General features: G+C 42.3%; 1 long non-coding RNA gene, 6 other non-coding genes and 2 pseudogenes across 7 annotated transcripts; all 9 read left to right on the top strand.

Moving 5' to 3' along the window:
• Nucleotides 1-1,325: 1,325 nt before the first annotated feature.
• Nucleotides 1,326-12,679, top strand: LOC147265018 (uncharacterized). The gene is made up of 3 exons (XR_015112654.1): nucleotides 1,326-1,366; nucleotides 1,510-1,582; nucleotides 12,361-12,679. It is a non-coding gene; the product is annotated as an uncharacterized LOC147265018 (long non-coding RNA).
• On the top strand, nucleotides 2,328-2,436 carry LOC147265019 (5S ribosomal RNA; annotated as a pseudogene).
• LOC147265020 (5S ribosomal RNA) lies at nucleotides 2,747-2,865 on the top strand. The gene has a single exon (XR_015114872.1). It is a non-coding gene; the product is annotated as a 5S ribosomal RNA (ribosomal RNA).
• On the top strand, nucleotides 3,175-3,293 carry LOC147265021 (5S ribosomal RNA; annotated as a pseudogene).
• On the top strand, nucleotides 3,604-3,722 carry LOC147265022 (5S ribosomal RNA). The gene has a single exon (XR_015113228.1). It is a non-coding gene; the product is annotated as a 5S ribosomal RNA (ribosomal RNA).
• On the top strand, nucleotides 4,033-4,151 carry LOC147265023 (5S ribosomal RNA). The gene has a single exon (XR_015114321.1). It is a non-coding gene; the product is annotated as a 5S ribosomal RNA (ribosomal RNA).
• Nucleotides 11,135-11,253, top strand: LOC147265024 (5S ribosomal RNA). Its single transcript, XR_015114449.1, has one exon. It is a non-coding gene; the product is annotated as a 5S ribosomal RNA (ribosomal RNA).
• Nucleotides 11,563-11,681, top strand: LOC147265025 (5S ribosomal RNA). The gene has a single exon (XR_015115463.1). It is a non-coding gene; the product is annotated as a 5S ribosomal RNA (ribosomal RNA).
• On the top strand, nucleotides 11,992-12,110 carry LOC147265026 (5S ribosomal RNA). The gene has a single exon (XR_015114604.1). It is a non-coding gene; the product is annotated as a 5S ribosomal RNA (ribosomal RNA).
• Nucleotides 12,680-15,155: the final 2,476 nt, after the last annotated feature.

The following is a 15,155-nucleotide window of genomic DNA, read 5'->3' on the forward strand; positions in this document are numbered from 1 at the left end:
CCACTGCTTGTCCTCTCAGTTTTGAAAGCTTTGTTTGTAAATTGTCAGAAAAATCAGTGAATAAACAATACAAACTTAGGCTTTGTCAGAAATTCCATGCTTCCAAACTAACCAATATGAAAAAAACAAAAGGTGAGACTTTTTCATGCATTCGAAAAATTTGTATGCGCTTCATTGTATCCGCTTTCTATACTTCCATGCATCCCAGCTTATTTCTGTTAAGGGTTGCAGGGGGAGGCTGGAGCCTTTCCCAGTGGCTTTCAGGTGAGAGGCAGGTTTCACCCTGGACAGGTAGCCAGTCCATTGCAGACAGAATACCCACGCAGGCACGGAGAGAACATGCACACACCACACAGAAAGAACCTGTGCTCGAGCCAGGACTTGAACTTGCTTTGAGGCGACACTGTTAACCACGGTACCACCGTGCCACCCATTGACTGTAACACATTGTAAACAATATACACTCTTGTTATCATACAACACGTAGCCCTGTACAAAAATCTAATAAATTACATCGCATAAAAAGCATAAAAAGATGTGTTAAAAAGTTCAAAAATAAATAGAGTTCATGATCTTTAAAATTGGTTATAATGTGAGCAGGTTAAAAGCATAAATATAATATGTAACATTTAAAAAGTAAAACTATTTACAGTTAAAAAATAAATTCATATAAAGGTCTTTAAGTTCTCTGAGTCTGTAAAAGATCAGTGATCTGAGAATAAGGAGAAGGGAAGAAGCCGTGTTTATATGTAACCTCAATTGTTACCTGTCAATCATTTCATTCCTGTTTTTTCTTTGGGTGTATTAAGACCGCAAAAGCCAATGAGAGGAAAGTTACTGTGTAAGGGGTGGGACTAGTGGCGCAGGTTTGTGAGGTGAGTAGTTAGCGCGCATGGGGAGAGAAACAGAGGCAATGATCACAGAGTTAAGAGGGGAGGCATCATTTGTGTGGAGAGCATTTAAGTTTATTTTGGAGGTCGACGACTGGTGGTCCTGATGTAAACTTCTGTGTGACCTTCGAGAGGTGAATATTTATGCCTGTATTTGCGCTTTATCTAACTGTTATAGTGAAAAGAGACTGGATGTGTACATGGTTAGCGACGTGCTAGCTAGGGATAGCATTCCGTGCTAATGTGCCTGCAGATCGTAGCTTTAGCGTTGTAATATTTTTGGAGCGAAAGGAAAGGTAATGCGAATTCGACACGAGATAATGTTTGATAATTGTGACTAAATTAAGATAATATGCTTGAAGGAGACGGACATTGGAGAGAGAGAGACGGGTTTCCATCCGATGGCTCTGCTGTTCTGCTGTGCCCTGTCCTGCTGTGTTTTCTTCTTCGTGACTTTCGCTGTCCCGCCATTGCTTGTGAGTGTTTGGATTGTGACTTCCACCGCCATTGCCATTACCATTCAGACTCTCATCCTCCATTCCCGTTCTCCCCCTTCTAATAAAACCCTGGATTTGTGAGGACTAACATACACATGCACTTGCTTTTATTGTGTGCTCAGCTGCGAGTGAAGCGGCCATTACAGTTGTGAAGCCCCGACCGCACACGAGCTTCAATAAACAGGCCTGAAACAGGTAAAAATTTAATTTAAGGTGTTTCATATGAATGTGTGTGTGCCCACAGGTAAAATATTGAGTTTTAGTTGTTGTAAATTAAAGAATACCGTTTTAGAAGGTAACTTAAGGATTCTGAAAGGGATTAAATATGATGTATATTTTAAAAAAACAAAAGGGTTATCTTTTGTAGAGGAAACTTTTTTTCCTTACAATTGAGGTGTAAAGGATGACTTGAGGGTATTTTATGTGAAACTATCTAACTAAAAAAGATTTTTATTTTCAGTGAAACGAAAGTTCAGAACCAAGAAAGACACTGTTTATTTTGTTTTGAAAATCCTCTTACTCATTGTTAAAAATTTTGTTCATTGTATTTTTATAATACTAGAATATATTCAATTTTTATTTCATCCATCTCTGTGAACAAGTACCTGTGAAGGATTAATTTGCAATTCTTTTTACTTCAGCTTGAGGAAAGGGCAGCTTTAAGTCTTTGGGGACCAGCATGAGCGACCTTCCCTCACACACTTCTTCTTGAAGCGCCTTTCCGCAGCTTTGAAATTGAATGTCATGCAGCGTGTAATTTGAAGTCGACAGATGGCAGATGCAGTACTTTTCTCTAGATGACATCAACATTCTTTTCTTTATATTGACAGGACACCTATTTGGCGTGTGAAAAGTCCCTGAGGCTGTTGCGCATCACGTTTTTTCTGAGGTTGTAAAGTGAGTGAAATGGATATGGAGCCCATGTGTGTCAGAGTCAAGGGCTTACGGCCATACCACTCTGAACACGCCGGATCTCGGAAGCAAAGCAGGGTCGGGCCTGGTTAGTACTTTGATGGGAGACCGCCTGGGAATACCAGGTGCTGTAAGCTTTTTTGTTTCATTGTGAGGAAAGGGCAGCTTTGAGTCTTTGGGGACCAGCATGAGCGAGCTTCCCTCACACACCTTTTCTTGAAGCGCCTTTCGCAGCTTTGAAATTGAATGTCATGCAGCGTGTAATTTGAAGTAGACAGATGGCAGATGCAGTAGTTTTCTCTCGATGACATTAACATTCTTTTCGTTGTATTGACAGGACAACTATTTGGTGTGTAAAAAGACCGTGAGGCTGTTGCACATCACATTTTTTTTGAGGTTGTAAAGTGAGTGAAATGGATATAGAGCCCATGTGTGTGAAAGTCAAGGGCTTACGGCCATACCACTCTGAACACGCCCGATCTCGTCTGATCTCGGAAGCTAAGCAGGGTCGGGCCTGGTTAGTACTTGGATGGGAGACCGCGTGGGAATACCAGGTGCTGTAAGCTTTTTTGTTTCTTTGAGAGGAAAGGGCAGCTTTGAGTGTTTGGGGACCAGCATGAGCGAGCTTCCCTCACACACCTTTTCTTGAAGCGCCCTCCGCAGCTTTGGAATGGAATGTCATGCAGTGGTTAATTTGAAGTAGACAGATGGCAGATGCAGTACTTTTCTCTCGATGACATCAACATTCTTTTCTTTTATTGACAGGACACCTATTTGGCGTGTGAAAAGACCCTGAGGCTGTTGCGAATCACTTTTTTTCTGAGGTTGTAAAGTGTGTGAATTGGATATAGAGCCCATGTGTGTCAGAGTCAAGGGCTTACGGCCATACCACTCTGAACACGCCCGATCTCGTCTGATCTTGGAAGCTTAGCTGGGTCGGGCCTGGTTAGTACTTGGATGGAAGACCGCCTGGGAATACCAGGTGCTGTAAGCATTTTTGTTTCTTTGTGAGGAAAGGGCAGCTTTGAGTCTTTGGGGACCAGCATGAGCGAGCTTCCCTCACACACCTTTTCTTGAAGCGCCTTTCTGCAGATTTGAAATTGAATGTCATGCAGCGTGTAATTTGAAGTAGACAGATTGCAGATGCAGTACTTTTCTCTAGATGACATCAACATTCTTTTCTTTTATTGACAGGACACCTATTTGGCGTGTGAAAAGACCCTGAGGCTGTTGCGCTTCACTTTTTTTCTGAGGTTGTAAAGTGAGTGAAATGGATATAGAGCCCATGTGTGTAAGAGTCAAGGGCTTACGGCCATACCACTCTGGACACGCCCGATCTCGTCTGATCTCGGAAGCTAAGCAGGGTCGGGCCTGGTTAGTACTTGGATGGGAGACCGCCTGGGAATACCAGGTGCTGTAAGCTTTTTTGTTTCATTGTGAGGAAAGGGCAGCTTTGAGTGTTTGGGGACCAGCATGAGCGAGCTTCCCTCACACACCTTTTCTTGAAGCGCCCTCCGCAGCTTTGGAATGGAATGTCATGCAGTGGTTAATTTGAAGTAGACAGATGGCAGATGCAGTACTTTTCTCTAGATGACATCAACATTCTTTTCTTTGTATTGACAGGACAACTATTTGGTGTGTAAAAAGACCGTGAGGCTTTTGCACATCACATTTTTTTTGAGGTTGTAAAGTGAGTGAAATGGATATAGAGCCCATGTGTGTGAGAGTCAAGGGCTTACGGCCATACCACTCTGAACACACCCGATCTCGTCTGATCTCGGAAGCTTAGCAGGGTCGGGCCTGGTTAGTACTTGGATGGAAGACTGCCTGGGAATACCAGGTGCTGTAAGCTTTTTTGTTTCATTGTGAGGAAAGGGCCGCTTTGAGTGTTTGGGGACCAGCATGAGCGAGCTTCCCTCACACACCTTTTCTTGAAGCGCCTTTCTGCAGCTTTGAAATTGAATGTCATGCAGCGTGTAATTTGAAGTAGACAGATGGCAGATGCAGAACTTTTCTCCAGATGACATCAACATTCTTTTCTTTTATTGACTGGACACCTATTTGGCGTGTGAAAAGCCTCTGAGGCTGTTGCGCTTCACTTTTTTTCTGAGGTTGTAAAGTGAGTGAAATGGATATAGAGCCCATGTGTGTAAGAGTCGAGGGCTTACGGCCATACCACTCTGAACACGCATGCGCCAATCAGACGGTACGCTGACAGCACGACACACGGAGGTCGCGGACTCCGCTTTTCCCATTTCTTTCGTTTTTTTTCAGCCTTTTTCATTGTTCTTCCTTATTTTCCGTGCATTTTTGGTTCGTTTTTAGAGTGAACATTTTTTCCCCCCGACAGTTTTTATACTGATCGGGGGAGGTCAATTTGAGTTTTTTTTTTTCCTAATGGAAAACTTTCGGACGGACCAAATGGATTTGAACTCTGCAAACGGATTTCAGATTACGAGCATGGAAAACGGACTTGACATAAACGCACAAACAGATGAAGAAAATGAAAAATGGTTGCTTGTTAAAAGAAACAATCAGAAACGAAACATGAAGAAGTCGGAAGGAAAACTGCCGGAGGGAAATGCGAGAGCGGCTTCCGCAGCGACAGCGGGGGAAAGACGGCGAGCAGCGGCTGATTCAGAGGAGATGTGTGGAAGGAGCGCTGGAGCCGGTCCACAGGCAACGAGAGCTGGTGGCCTGAAGAACAGAGCTGAAGACGTGGTTCCGAGAAGACCTGGGCAGCGAGGAGCTACTGGAGAGGCGACGGAGAGTGAGAGAGAATTGGCGGCGGAAAGAGATGCGGCGTCTGGTGGGGAAAGGCAGCTGCAGCAGCGACATGGAGTGGCGAAATCTGCGGGTGGCGACCACAAGATAACAGAGAACTGACGGTCAGTGTCGAGGTAACTGGGCAGGATGAAGTCCCAGTTCTCGAATTAATGAGATGCATAAGAGCACTGTGTGGAGGTTTAATAGCCTGTAGGGCGACAGGGCCGCAGAAATATGAAATTACCATGTCACACATCAAAGGGAAAGAGAGAATCCTAGATGGTTTCAAAATTGGGGACAACACAGTGCATGTCAAAGATCTGTGTAATGATGAACTCATGGTTTCTTTTTTAAGCTTACCAGCTTACATCAGAGATGAGGAAATTTTACAAAAGCTAGAAGGGTGGGGAGTCTCAGCTGCATCAACTATAAGGAGGAGGATGTGGCCGGGTACGCAAATTGCTGATGGGACGCGGTTTCTCAAAGTAAAATTTACAGACAAGGTCCAATCTCTGCCTTATTCAGCACGGTTTGACACAGCAATAGGACCGGAATATTTCAGGGTCATACATGATAGGCAGGCTAGGGTGTGTAGGATGTGCCTCCAGCCGGGGCACATCCTAAGGGACTGTCCTGAGTTCTCCTGCCATAAGTGTGGTGTCCAGGGGCATTATGCAAGGGAGTGCAACAGGAAACCTAATAAGATACAGAAATGTGAGGTGTGTTGGAACAAAATTGATGAATGTAATTGTAATTATAGTGATGAGGATATTGTGGTGGAATCTGGATCTGAGGAGCTGTACAGTGAGATGGAAGGTTTAAGTGAGGGAGGAACGGAGGATGAGGAGGAAGATGACGAGGTGGGTAGTGGCGCCGCCAAGCAGGCTGCCGGTGAGAGTTACGCCCCTCAGAGAACCCAGAGCCCTCCTACAGTGGTGCAGAGCCCAGGCACAAGGCTTGGTTCAAGTCTGAATGTTATGAGCACTGACTCAGGCCCACAGCAGAGAGGAAAGGATGGAGGAGGAAACGGGTCCGAAAAGGAGCCGGAGCCTTCTCAACTCCTGGAATCAATGGAGGTAGGGGACACCCCAGGAGAATTGCAGCCGGCGGCAGCCACATCCACCAGGGTACCTGCCTTAAATGTGCCCTCCACCTTCCCTCCTCAGAGTAGATCAAACAGTGACTCGGAAATGGACTTTGCCACAATAAAAAATATTCGGAAAAAGCACACCTCAATAAAAGATGTTGCGATGAAGAAAAAACAGAAGAAAGAAGGAGGGAGAGGTAAAAAATCTTGAGGGAAAATTGGCTGTTTAAAGGTTTTTTTGGTCTGACCATGTTTCTGCTGCACTCCCTTAATGTCAATGGACTCCGCACTTATGGCAGGATGACCGCCATTTTACTTAAAAGCAAGTGTGACATTCTCTGCTTACAGGAGACAAGGTGGGAAGGGGATAGCGTGGCGGCAGCAAGCAAAATGTGGGAAGGAGATGTCTTTTTTAGCAACGGCACAAGTAAATCTTGTGGCGTAGCTATTTTAGTAAAAAAGACTATAAGTACCAATAGCAAGTTAATATATCATGACAAGAAAGGTAGAATACTTATTATAGATGTTTGCATAAACAATAGAACATACAGAATTGTTAACATATATGCCAGTAACTGTGAAAAGGAAAGGAAAATGTTTCTAAATAGTATAAGCAGATGGATAGATCATAGAACCATAATAATAGGAGATTTCAATATCGCATTAACTAAGGATGATATATCAATTAATAATGTATACAAGAATGACACAAGCAGAACTGAGCTATATAATTTAATGAATATTCACAATTTGACAGATGTATGGAGAATTCACAACCCATTCAAGAAAGAGTACTCCAGAAGACAGGTTGTGCAGGGAAAAATGAAACAAGCCAGAATAGATTTATGTCTAGCGGCCCCTGAAGCAACAAAACAGATCAATAAAATACAATATAATTATAACGCATGGAGTGATCACGCAACAATTGAGTGTTACTTGGGTGCTGCAGGAGGTTTCAGGGGGGGAGGGACCTGGTGCCTCAACTCCAGCCTCCTGGCAGATTCAACTTACGTTAAAAAAATCACAAAACTGCTTGATTATGCAAAAATTGAAATGAAAATAGAAAATAATTTTATAGAAAAGTGGGAAATTCTAAAGCAAAGAATTAAAAGAAGTAGTATAAATTATAGTAAAGAGAAAAAGTGGAGAGAGGAGCTGGAAGAAAATCGACTAAGAAAATTAATCAATCATGAAATAGCATTATTTGATAAAGAACCTAACAGAAACACAGAAAACTATGAATTATATAAAGCAAAACTAGGAAACATAGAAAAAATAAAATGCAGAGGTGCAATGATAAGAAGCAGAGTTAAAAATTTAGTAGAAGGAGAAAAATGCACCGCATATTTTTTGGGGCTCGAAAAGCAAAAACAAAACAAAACAATAATAGAAAAAATCAACGATAAAACTGGAAAAGAATATGACGATCAAGAAAATATACTAAGAGTAACTACAGAGTTTTATAAAGAATTATTTGATAATGGATATAGCAATAGCGAAGAGGTAGACAAGTTGTTATCAAATATCCAAACTAGTATTTCAGTGGAGGATAAGGAATGGTCTGATGCACAAATTACTATTAATGAGATAAAGACGGCAATAGATAGCTTAAATAAAAACAAAAGTCCAGGGGTAGATGGTTTAACAGCAGAATTTTATATTTGTTTCAAAGAGCAGATAGCTCCCCTGTTGCTGTCATTGTACCACTCAATGGAACGGGAACAGAGAACATCCAATACATTCACTGCAGGAATAATTTCACTTATCTACAAAAATAAAGGTTCAAAACAGGATATAACAAACTACAGACCAATAAGTTTACTCAATACAGATTACAAGATACTGACCAAAACACTGGCAAACAGGCTTAAACTTACAATAGGAACCATTATTGGTAATACACAGGCATACGGCATACCAGATAGAGACATCATAGATACGATCCTTACAATAAAGGATACCGTCAGGACAATGGCAGCACAGGGGGGGTATCTGCTCGGAATTGATTTGGAGAAAGCGTTCGACAGAGTAGAACATCTTTTCTTATATAAAACTTTAAAAAGATTTGGATACGGTGAAGGCTTTATTAGATGGATTAAATTATTATACGATAACGCATACAGTCAAATAAAGATAAATGGACAACTAACAGAAAAGATCAAATTAAAAAGATCGGTAAGGCAAGGATGCCCGCTTTCGGCTCTTTTATACAGTATTGTTGCTGAGCCACTAGCTTTAAGTATAATGAATGATAAGAATATTATAGGTATAAAAACATATAGAGACAAAGTCGTTAAAATAGCACAATTTGCGGATGATATCAATATAATGTTTAAAAATGAAGAAAATTTAAATTATATTATAAAACATCTAGAAAGATATGAAAAAGCATCAGGAGCTAAGGTTAACAGAAATAAGTCAGAAATGATGGAATTCGGTAAAAATAGTTTAAAAAATAATTGGGGTTTTAGCACTAAAGAATACAGGAAAATACTGGGTGTATACATTGGTAAAAATGAAGGGGAAGCCAGGGACTTAGGGTGGAGAGAACTTGTAAAAAAGGTAGAAAATACACTTAATTTATGGAGAAGTAGGGGTTTAAGCCTGAGAGGAAAGGTAATTGTCATCAATGCCTTAATACTGTCAAAAATTAATCATGTTTTGGGGGCCTGTGAGCTACCGCAGTGGGCACTAAATTCGCTCAATGAAGCGATCTCCTCCTTCCTTTGGAGGGGAAAGGGAAATTCGATCGCTCATCGGGTGATAATTGCGAATAAAAGGGAGGGGGGATTAGGACTAATTGACATCAGTGCAAAAAAAGATGCACTCAGGGCCAAATTAGTTAGAAATTTTCTGGATTGGAACAGGCAGTACCCCTGGGAGGACACAATGGCGGGCTACCTGGCTGAGTACGGGGAGGGGGAGAAACTCCCTCTTTATCACCTCCTTCCTGGGAAAAGCCATGGCTCGCTACCGATGTTCTACCAGGAGGTGCTAGAGGCATGGGGCAAATTCCTGCCCCACCTCAGGCCTAAGTGCAGTCAGAAAAGTCATGTGCTGCAGTTACCTTTTCTCGAAAGCACCTTTTTCACACACAATGGTAGGACACTTAAATGCAGGGCACTTCAGCAACATAATATAACAAGGGTCGGTCAAGTGGTGGGGGAAAGGGGTCTGTTCAGTCTCAGGAAAGTCACAACCCAACTCAAAAAAACAGGGACACCGTGCAGAAAGGATTACCTAAATGGACTAGGTAACAAAATCAACAGAAACATAACCTCACTGTGGAGAAACTTAATCATCACGGACAAATCGAGAGCAGACCCCGAACTCCCACCGCTTGAGCTTGTCACACAGTACACAGGGAAAGAGCTGTCACAGGTGAAAACAAAGGACTGGTACACCATAGGGATTAACTCAATTAAACGCACTCCAAAAGCAGAAAAACACTGGGCACAATTATTCAAGGGAATACCGATAGGAAAAATCTGGCAAAACCTTAACATACCTTACATGGACAGCAATACTTTCAAGCTAGAATTCAATATTAGACACAGGAGAATTTTCACAGGAATCAAATTACACCAGATTAATAAGGAAAACTACAGTAGGACATGCCAAATCTGCAATAAAGAACCGGAAGACCAGGAGCATCTATTCATCAACTGCAAGGAATCGGATAAATTCAGGAATTTCATAAGGATGCTACTGCAAGAGCACTGCAATTTCAGTTTGACAGATGAAACACTATGGACATGGACTCTTCTCTTTGGTACAACACTGAAACAAAAGGATCAGAACAGGACTCTCATAAATACCATACTCACTTTTGCAAAAAAATCAACATGGACAACTAGAAACTACGCTCTCTATGAAAAGAAGAAAATAAACATATTTGGGTTTTTTTACACAACACTCTTGACGCACCTACAAATCTTACATGACATGGACAAGGATATTTTTGAAAACACTTTCTGCAGGAAAAACACATTTTTCAACATAGCAAATGGCAAAATTGAAATAAACAAGATTGACAATGGTATGTTTTCTCTTCAAATTCCCAGCTAAGTAGTCTCTTTTTTTTTATAAAGCAAAGTATTTTTCAAATTTAATAAAGGGGTGAGCAAATTGGGTGGTTTATGTTTTTGGTGTGTTTAACATTTCATTTTGATAAAATTTCATTAAAAAAAAAAAAATTTGTGTGTGTGACACTTCACGACAGGAATTTGTTCTTTTTAGTCCCATGAGTTTTTTTTGTCTCTCTTTAATTTTTATTTATTTTTTTTGGAATGACCTGCATTGCTCCAGTGGCTGTAGGCACATAGTGTTGGTTTATTTGTCTAAATTTAACTTAATTTAAAAAAAAAAAAACAAAACAAAACAAAAAAAACTGATGGTGTTTTCATCAAGTTCGAGGTGTATCAAGGGTGGGGGTTTTTTTTGGTAAGATTTCTTTCCTGAAGGAATTTATTTTTTATGTAATTGTTAAATTTTGTCATGTAAATAAGAATGTACAGTTGGTAAAAATGTATGATGTATTTTTGATAATAAAAGACAAAAAAAAACAAAAAAAAAAACACGCCCGATCTCGTCTGATCTTGGAAGCTAAGCAGGGTCGGGCCTGGTTAGTACTTGGATGGGAGTCCGCCTGGGAATACCAGGTGCTGTAAACTTTTTTGTTTCATTGTGAGGAAAGGGCCGCTTTGAGTCTTTGGGGACCAGCATGAGCGAGCTTCCCTCACACACCTTTTCTTGAAGCGCCCTCCGCAGCTTTGGAATGGAATGCAATGCAGTGGTTCATTTGAAGAAGACAGATGGCAGATGCAGTACTTTTCTCTCGATGACATCAACATTCTTTTCTTTTATTGACAGGACACCTATTTGGCGTGTGAAAAGACCCTGAGGCTGTTGCGCATCACTTTTTTTCTGAGGTTGTAAAGTGAGTGAAATGGATATAGAGCCCATGTGTGTCAGAGTCAGGGGCTTACGGCCATACCACTCTGAACACGCCCGATCTTGTCTGATCTCGGAAGCTTAGCAGGGTCGGGCCTGGTTAGTACTTGGATGGGAGACCGCCTGGGAATACCAGGTGCTGTAAGCTTTTTTGTTTCATTGTGAGGAAAGGGCCGCTTTGAGTCTTTGGGGACCAGCATGAGCGAGCTTCCCTCACACACCTTTTCTTGAAGCGCCCTCCGAAGCTTTGGAATGGAATGTCATGAAGTGGTTTATTTAAAGAAGACAGATGGCAGATGCAGTACTTTTCTCTCGATGACATCAACATTCTTTTCTTTTATTGACAGGACACCGATTTGGCGTGTGAAAAGACCCTGAGGCTGTTGCGCATCACTTTTTTTCTGAGGTTGTACTGTGTGTGAAATGGATATGGAGCCCATGTGTGTAAGCGTCAAGGGCTTATGGCCATACCACTCTGAACACGCCCGATCTCGTCTGATCTCGGAAGCTAAGCAGGGTCGGGCCTGGTTAGTACTTGGATGGGAGACCGCCTGGGAATACCAGGTGCTGTAAGCTTTTTTGTTTCATTGTGAGGAAAGGGCAGCTTTGAGTCTTTGGGGACCAGCATGAGCGAGCTTCCCTCACACACCTTTTCTTGAAGCGCCTTTCCGCAGCATTGAAATTGAATGTCATGCAGCGTGTAATTTGAAGTAGACAGATGGCAGATGCAGTAGTTTTCTCGAGATGACATCAACATTCTTTTCTTTTATTGACAGGACACCTATTTGGCGTGTGAAAAGACCGTGAGGCTGTTGCACGTCACTTTTTTTCTGAGGTTGTAAAGTGAGTGAAATGGATATAGAGCCCATGTGTGTCAGAGTCAAGGGCTTACGGCCATACCACTCTGAACACGCCCGCTCTCGTCTGATCTCAGAAGCTAAGCAGGGTCGGGCCTGGTTAGTACTTGGATGGGAGACCGCCTGGGAATACCAGGTGCTGTAAGCTGTTTTGTTTCTTTGTGAGGAAAGGGCAGCTTTGAGTCTTTGGGGACCAGCATGAGCGAGCTTCCCTCACACACCTTTTCTTGAAGCGCCTTTCCGCAGCTTTGAAATTGAATGTCATGCAGTGGTTAATTTGAAGTAGACAGATGGCAGATGCAGTGCACTGGGCTTCTCTCTACTCCTCTCTGTCCTCCTATATGTGTCATACATAAATTATACTCATACGTATTACTGACTTGTCTCCTTCTCTGAAGCCTTCAGGCTCCCCTCATGCCAGACCTGGGTGCTGCTGGAGGAGGCAGCAGATCTGAAGAGGCTCAAGCTGCCACCTGTAGCTCCACCTGCTCGCATCACCGTCTGTCCATCAGTCTCTCTCTCCCTTTATCTCTGTCCCTTTCTTTGCTTCTACATATCTGTCGTCCTCCATTATCTGTCTTTGTCTCTGCCCCGCTCTCCTGCTCTCTTTCCCCCCAACCGGTCAAAGCAGAAGGCCGTCCCCATTGAGCCTGGATCTGCTCAATTTTCCTGCCTGTTAAAAGGAAGGTTTTTGTCACTGTTTTTGCAGGATGTGCTTGCTGATGGAGAATTGTTGGGTGTAGATTCATTAAAGGAGTTTGGTACTGGACCTGCTCTATCTTTAAAGTGTCATGGGATAACTTTTTTTGTGATTTGGTGCAATATGAATAAAATTAACTTGACCAGTGTTATTTGTGGTCTTTTGTTAATTGTATGCCGCATGAAATTATTGTTGGTCACTTTTCTCTCACAGTGGCAAGACAAGAACACTTCTACTTTTGATGATGACAGTTTGTTCAACACTAAACAGCGCGCTGACCGATTGAGCCACAGAGACTCTGAGTCTCCTGCTTTTCATGAAGAGTTTTCAGGCTAAATTTCAGAGTGTGAGGACACACTGCACATTTGAGGGAACATGAAGGACAGATGAGAGTCTGACTGTCATGGTGAAAGCCTTCAGCACAAGAACTGAAACAGCCCCCACAATCTTAACCCCCCCAGACCAAACATCATCGTCCAGCCTCCAACCAGAGGTCCATCAGTTATCATGGGAGCCACATGTGGAGTCTGGATTCTTTTCAAGAATGAGACGGCAATGACAGTCCTGCCAAGTGACATCACTGACATGAATGGATGACTTCAGTCACGTGACTGAAGTGCTGTGGTTCTTCTGATGAAGGGCGGCATGATGTTTGCTGTCTCAGGCTCCACCAAATGTCCTCTTTAGGACGCCACAATGTGGCCTCTTCAGTGCTCCATCTTCCCTGCATCGGAGACACAAGGGTTTCTCCTGGTGCCGACCCTATCATCCTTCTACCGAATGGTGCAGCGATGGATCCTCAGAGGACGCTGGGATCCTTCTTCTCATCAGTGCCACAGTTTTTCATGGAGGGAACAACAGGAGCTTTTTAGTCATGTTTTGCTTGGTGTTTCCTGCTCAGAGCATCAGGATCTGTGACGCCATCTTGTGATAGTGGGTCATCATCTTGTTGTGTGATAGTGGATTCATTTATCTGCTATTTCAACACATTCAAGTTCATTATCCCTACATGTCAAAATACATTTGGTGTGGAGTTTTACTTTCTGGCCTCAATCATAATGTGTGCATTTATTCTTCATGAACATTTCTCAGCTTTGTAAGTTTATGATATTTTTTCTTCCTCTGTTTTCTATTCCATTGTTGTTGATGATTCTATTGCAGGTTTGAGTTCCCTGTTGACTGAAGCAGAAACAGGAACAAAAAGCTGGAGGTGGTCAGAGCTCCAAGTTGGGACGCTGATATTAAAGTAGGAGATGAACACATCCGGGTTAGCCATCACTCTCAGAACCTGCGACTTTACCTCTTCAGAATGTAGCAGCATAGCATAGCTTCATCTCACCAGTTAGTGGCCCACTTTGATGTCTGGGATATGAGGTTAAAGGTTCTTTACAGCTCTGAATGAAGGGTTTATAAAGTGTTAACAATGCCACAAATAACACAAGCATTCAGTAATCCTTGATAAAAGGAGACTCACCATCAAGTTGGACAAGTTGAAGAACAAAAGGACTTCTCCACGATCACATTTATCCTCACTGGTCCATACTTGGGGACCTCTGTACTAAATGGAGAGTTGAGGAAATGGGCTTGTTGTGGCCCTGCGGTCCCCAGACCTCCTGTACAGTCACCAAGAACTGGCAGACACAATCGTAATGGAACCAATTATTTTAAAATGACAGTAACAAGTAAGAAATAAGGCATTACAGCTTTGAAGGAACTTGTCCAGCACTGGTTTGTGAGTGGGTGTTGTCCTGTATTGGCAGGAAAAACTCCTTGAAATGTCATGCAAGTTTTTTCTTCAAAAGAAATGTGTAAAACATTCAGTAACATCCAGGACCAAAGACAAGAGAGGGCAACGCTCCAGGAGTCTTTGATCTCTGAATTCTATCTTTGATCTCTGAATTCTGTGCATTAATCTCTGAATTCTGTGCATTGATCTCCTGCTTCAGTCTTTGATCTCTGACTGATCCTAAACTAATCAAAGGATCACATCAGCATATTGGTCCAGTCTACAGATGGTGATTTTACCAAGTGCACTGCAGCAGTCCTTATGCTGTCTGCTGTTGTGTCACAGCAAAGTAAGGAAACAGCCTGACGGTCCTCAGGAGGAAATTCAACAACCTCCAAAGATGGAGGTGAAACTAGACCTGCTCATGTTTGCTGTCCTTGATGAACTTGGGCGGTACTCTGGTGCAGGGATGAGCTCATTGAGATGATCTGGGAGCAGTCCTGATGTCAAATGGACAAAATGTTTATTAAATCTCTAATGACTTGTTTTAACTGAACCTCCTGGATCCTGTGGTGCCTGATGAGGAGACAACTTGGGTACAAAGTTGAAGAGGAGGGTTTTTGGAGGGGAGATGATTTTTTTTCTAGTGTTGTAAATCAAAATAACTACAACGACATGATAGAATTTCTCAAAATGTCCTGACTAAGATGGATTCCAAACCAAATCAGCTGTCACAAGGGAAAGTCTGCATGTAAACACACACACAC

This window comes from Aulostomus chinensis, chromosome 4, assembly GCF_037954235.1.
Source record: "Aulostomus chinensis isolate RoL2024-O1b breed Wild chromosome 4, RoL_Achi_v1.0, whole genome shotgun sequence".
Classification (NCBI taxonomy): domain Eukaryota; kingdom Metazoa; phylum Chordata; class Actinopteri; order Syngnathiformes; family Aulostomidae; genus Aulostomus; species Aulostomus chinensis.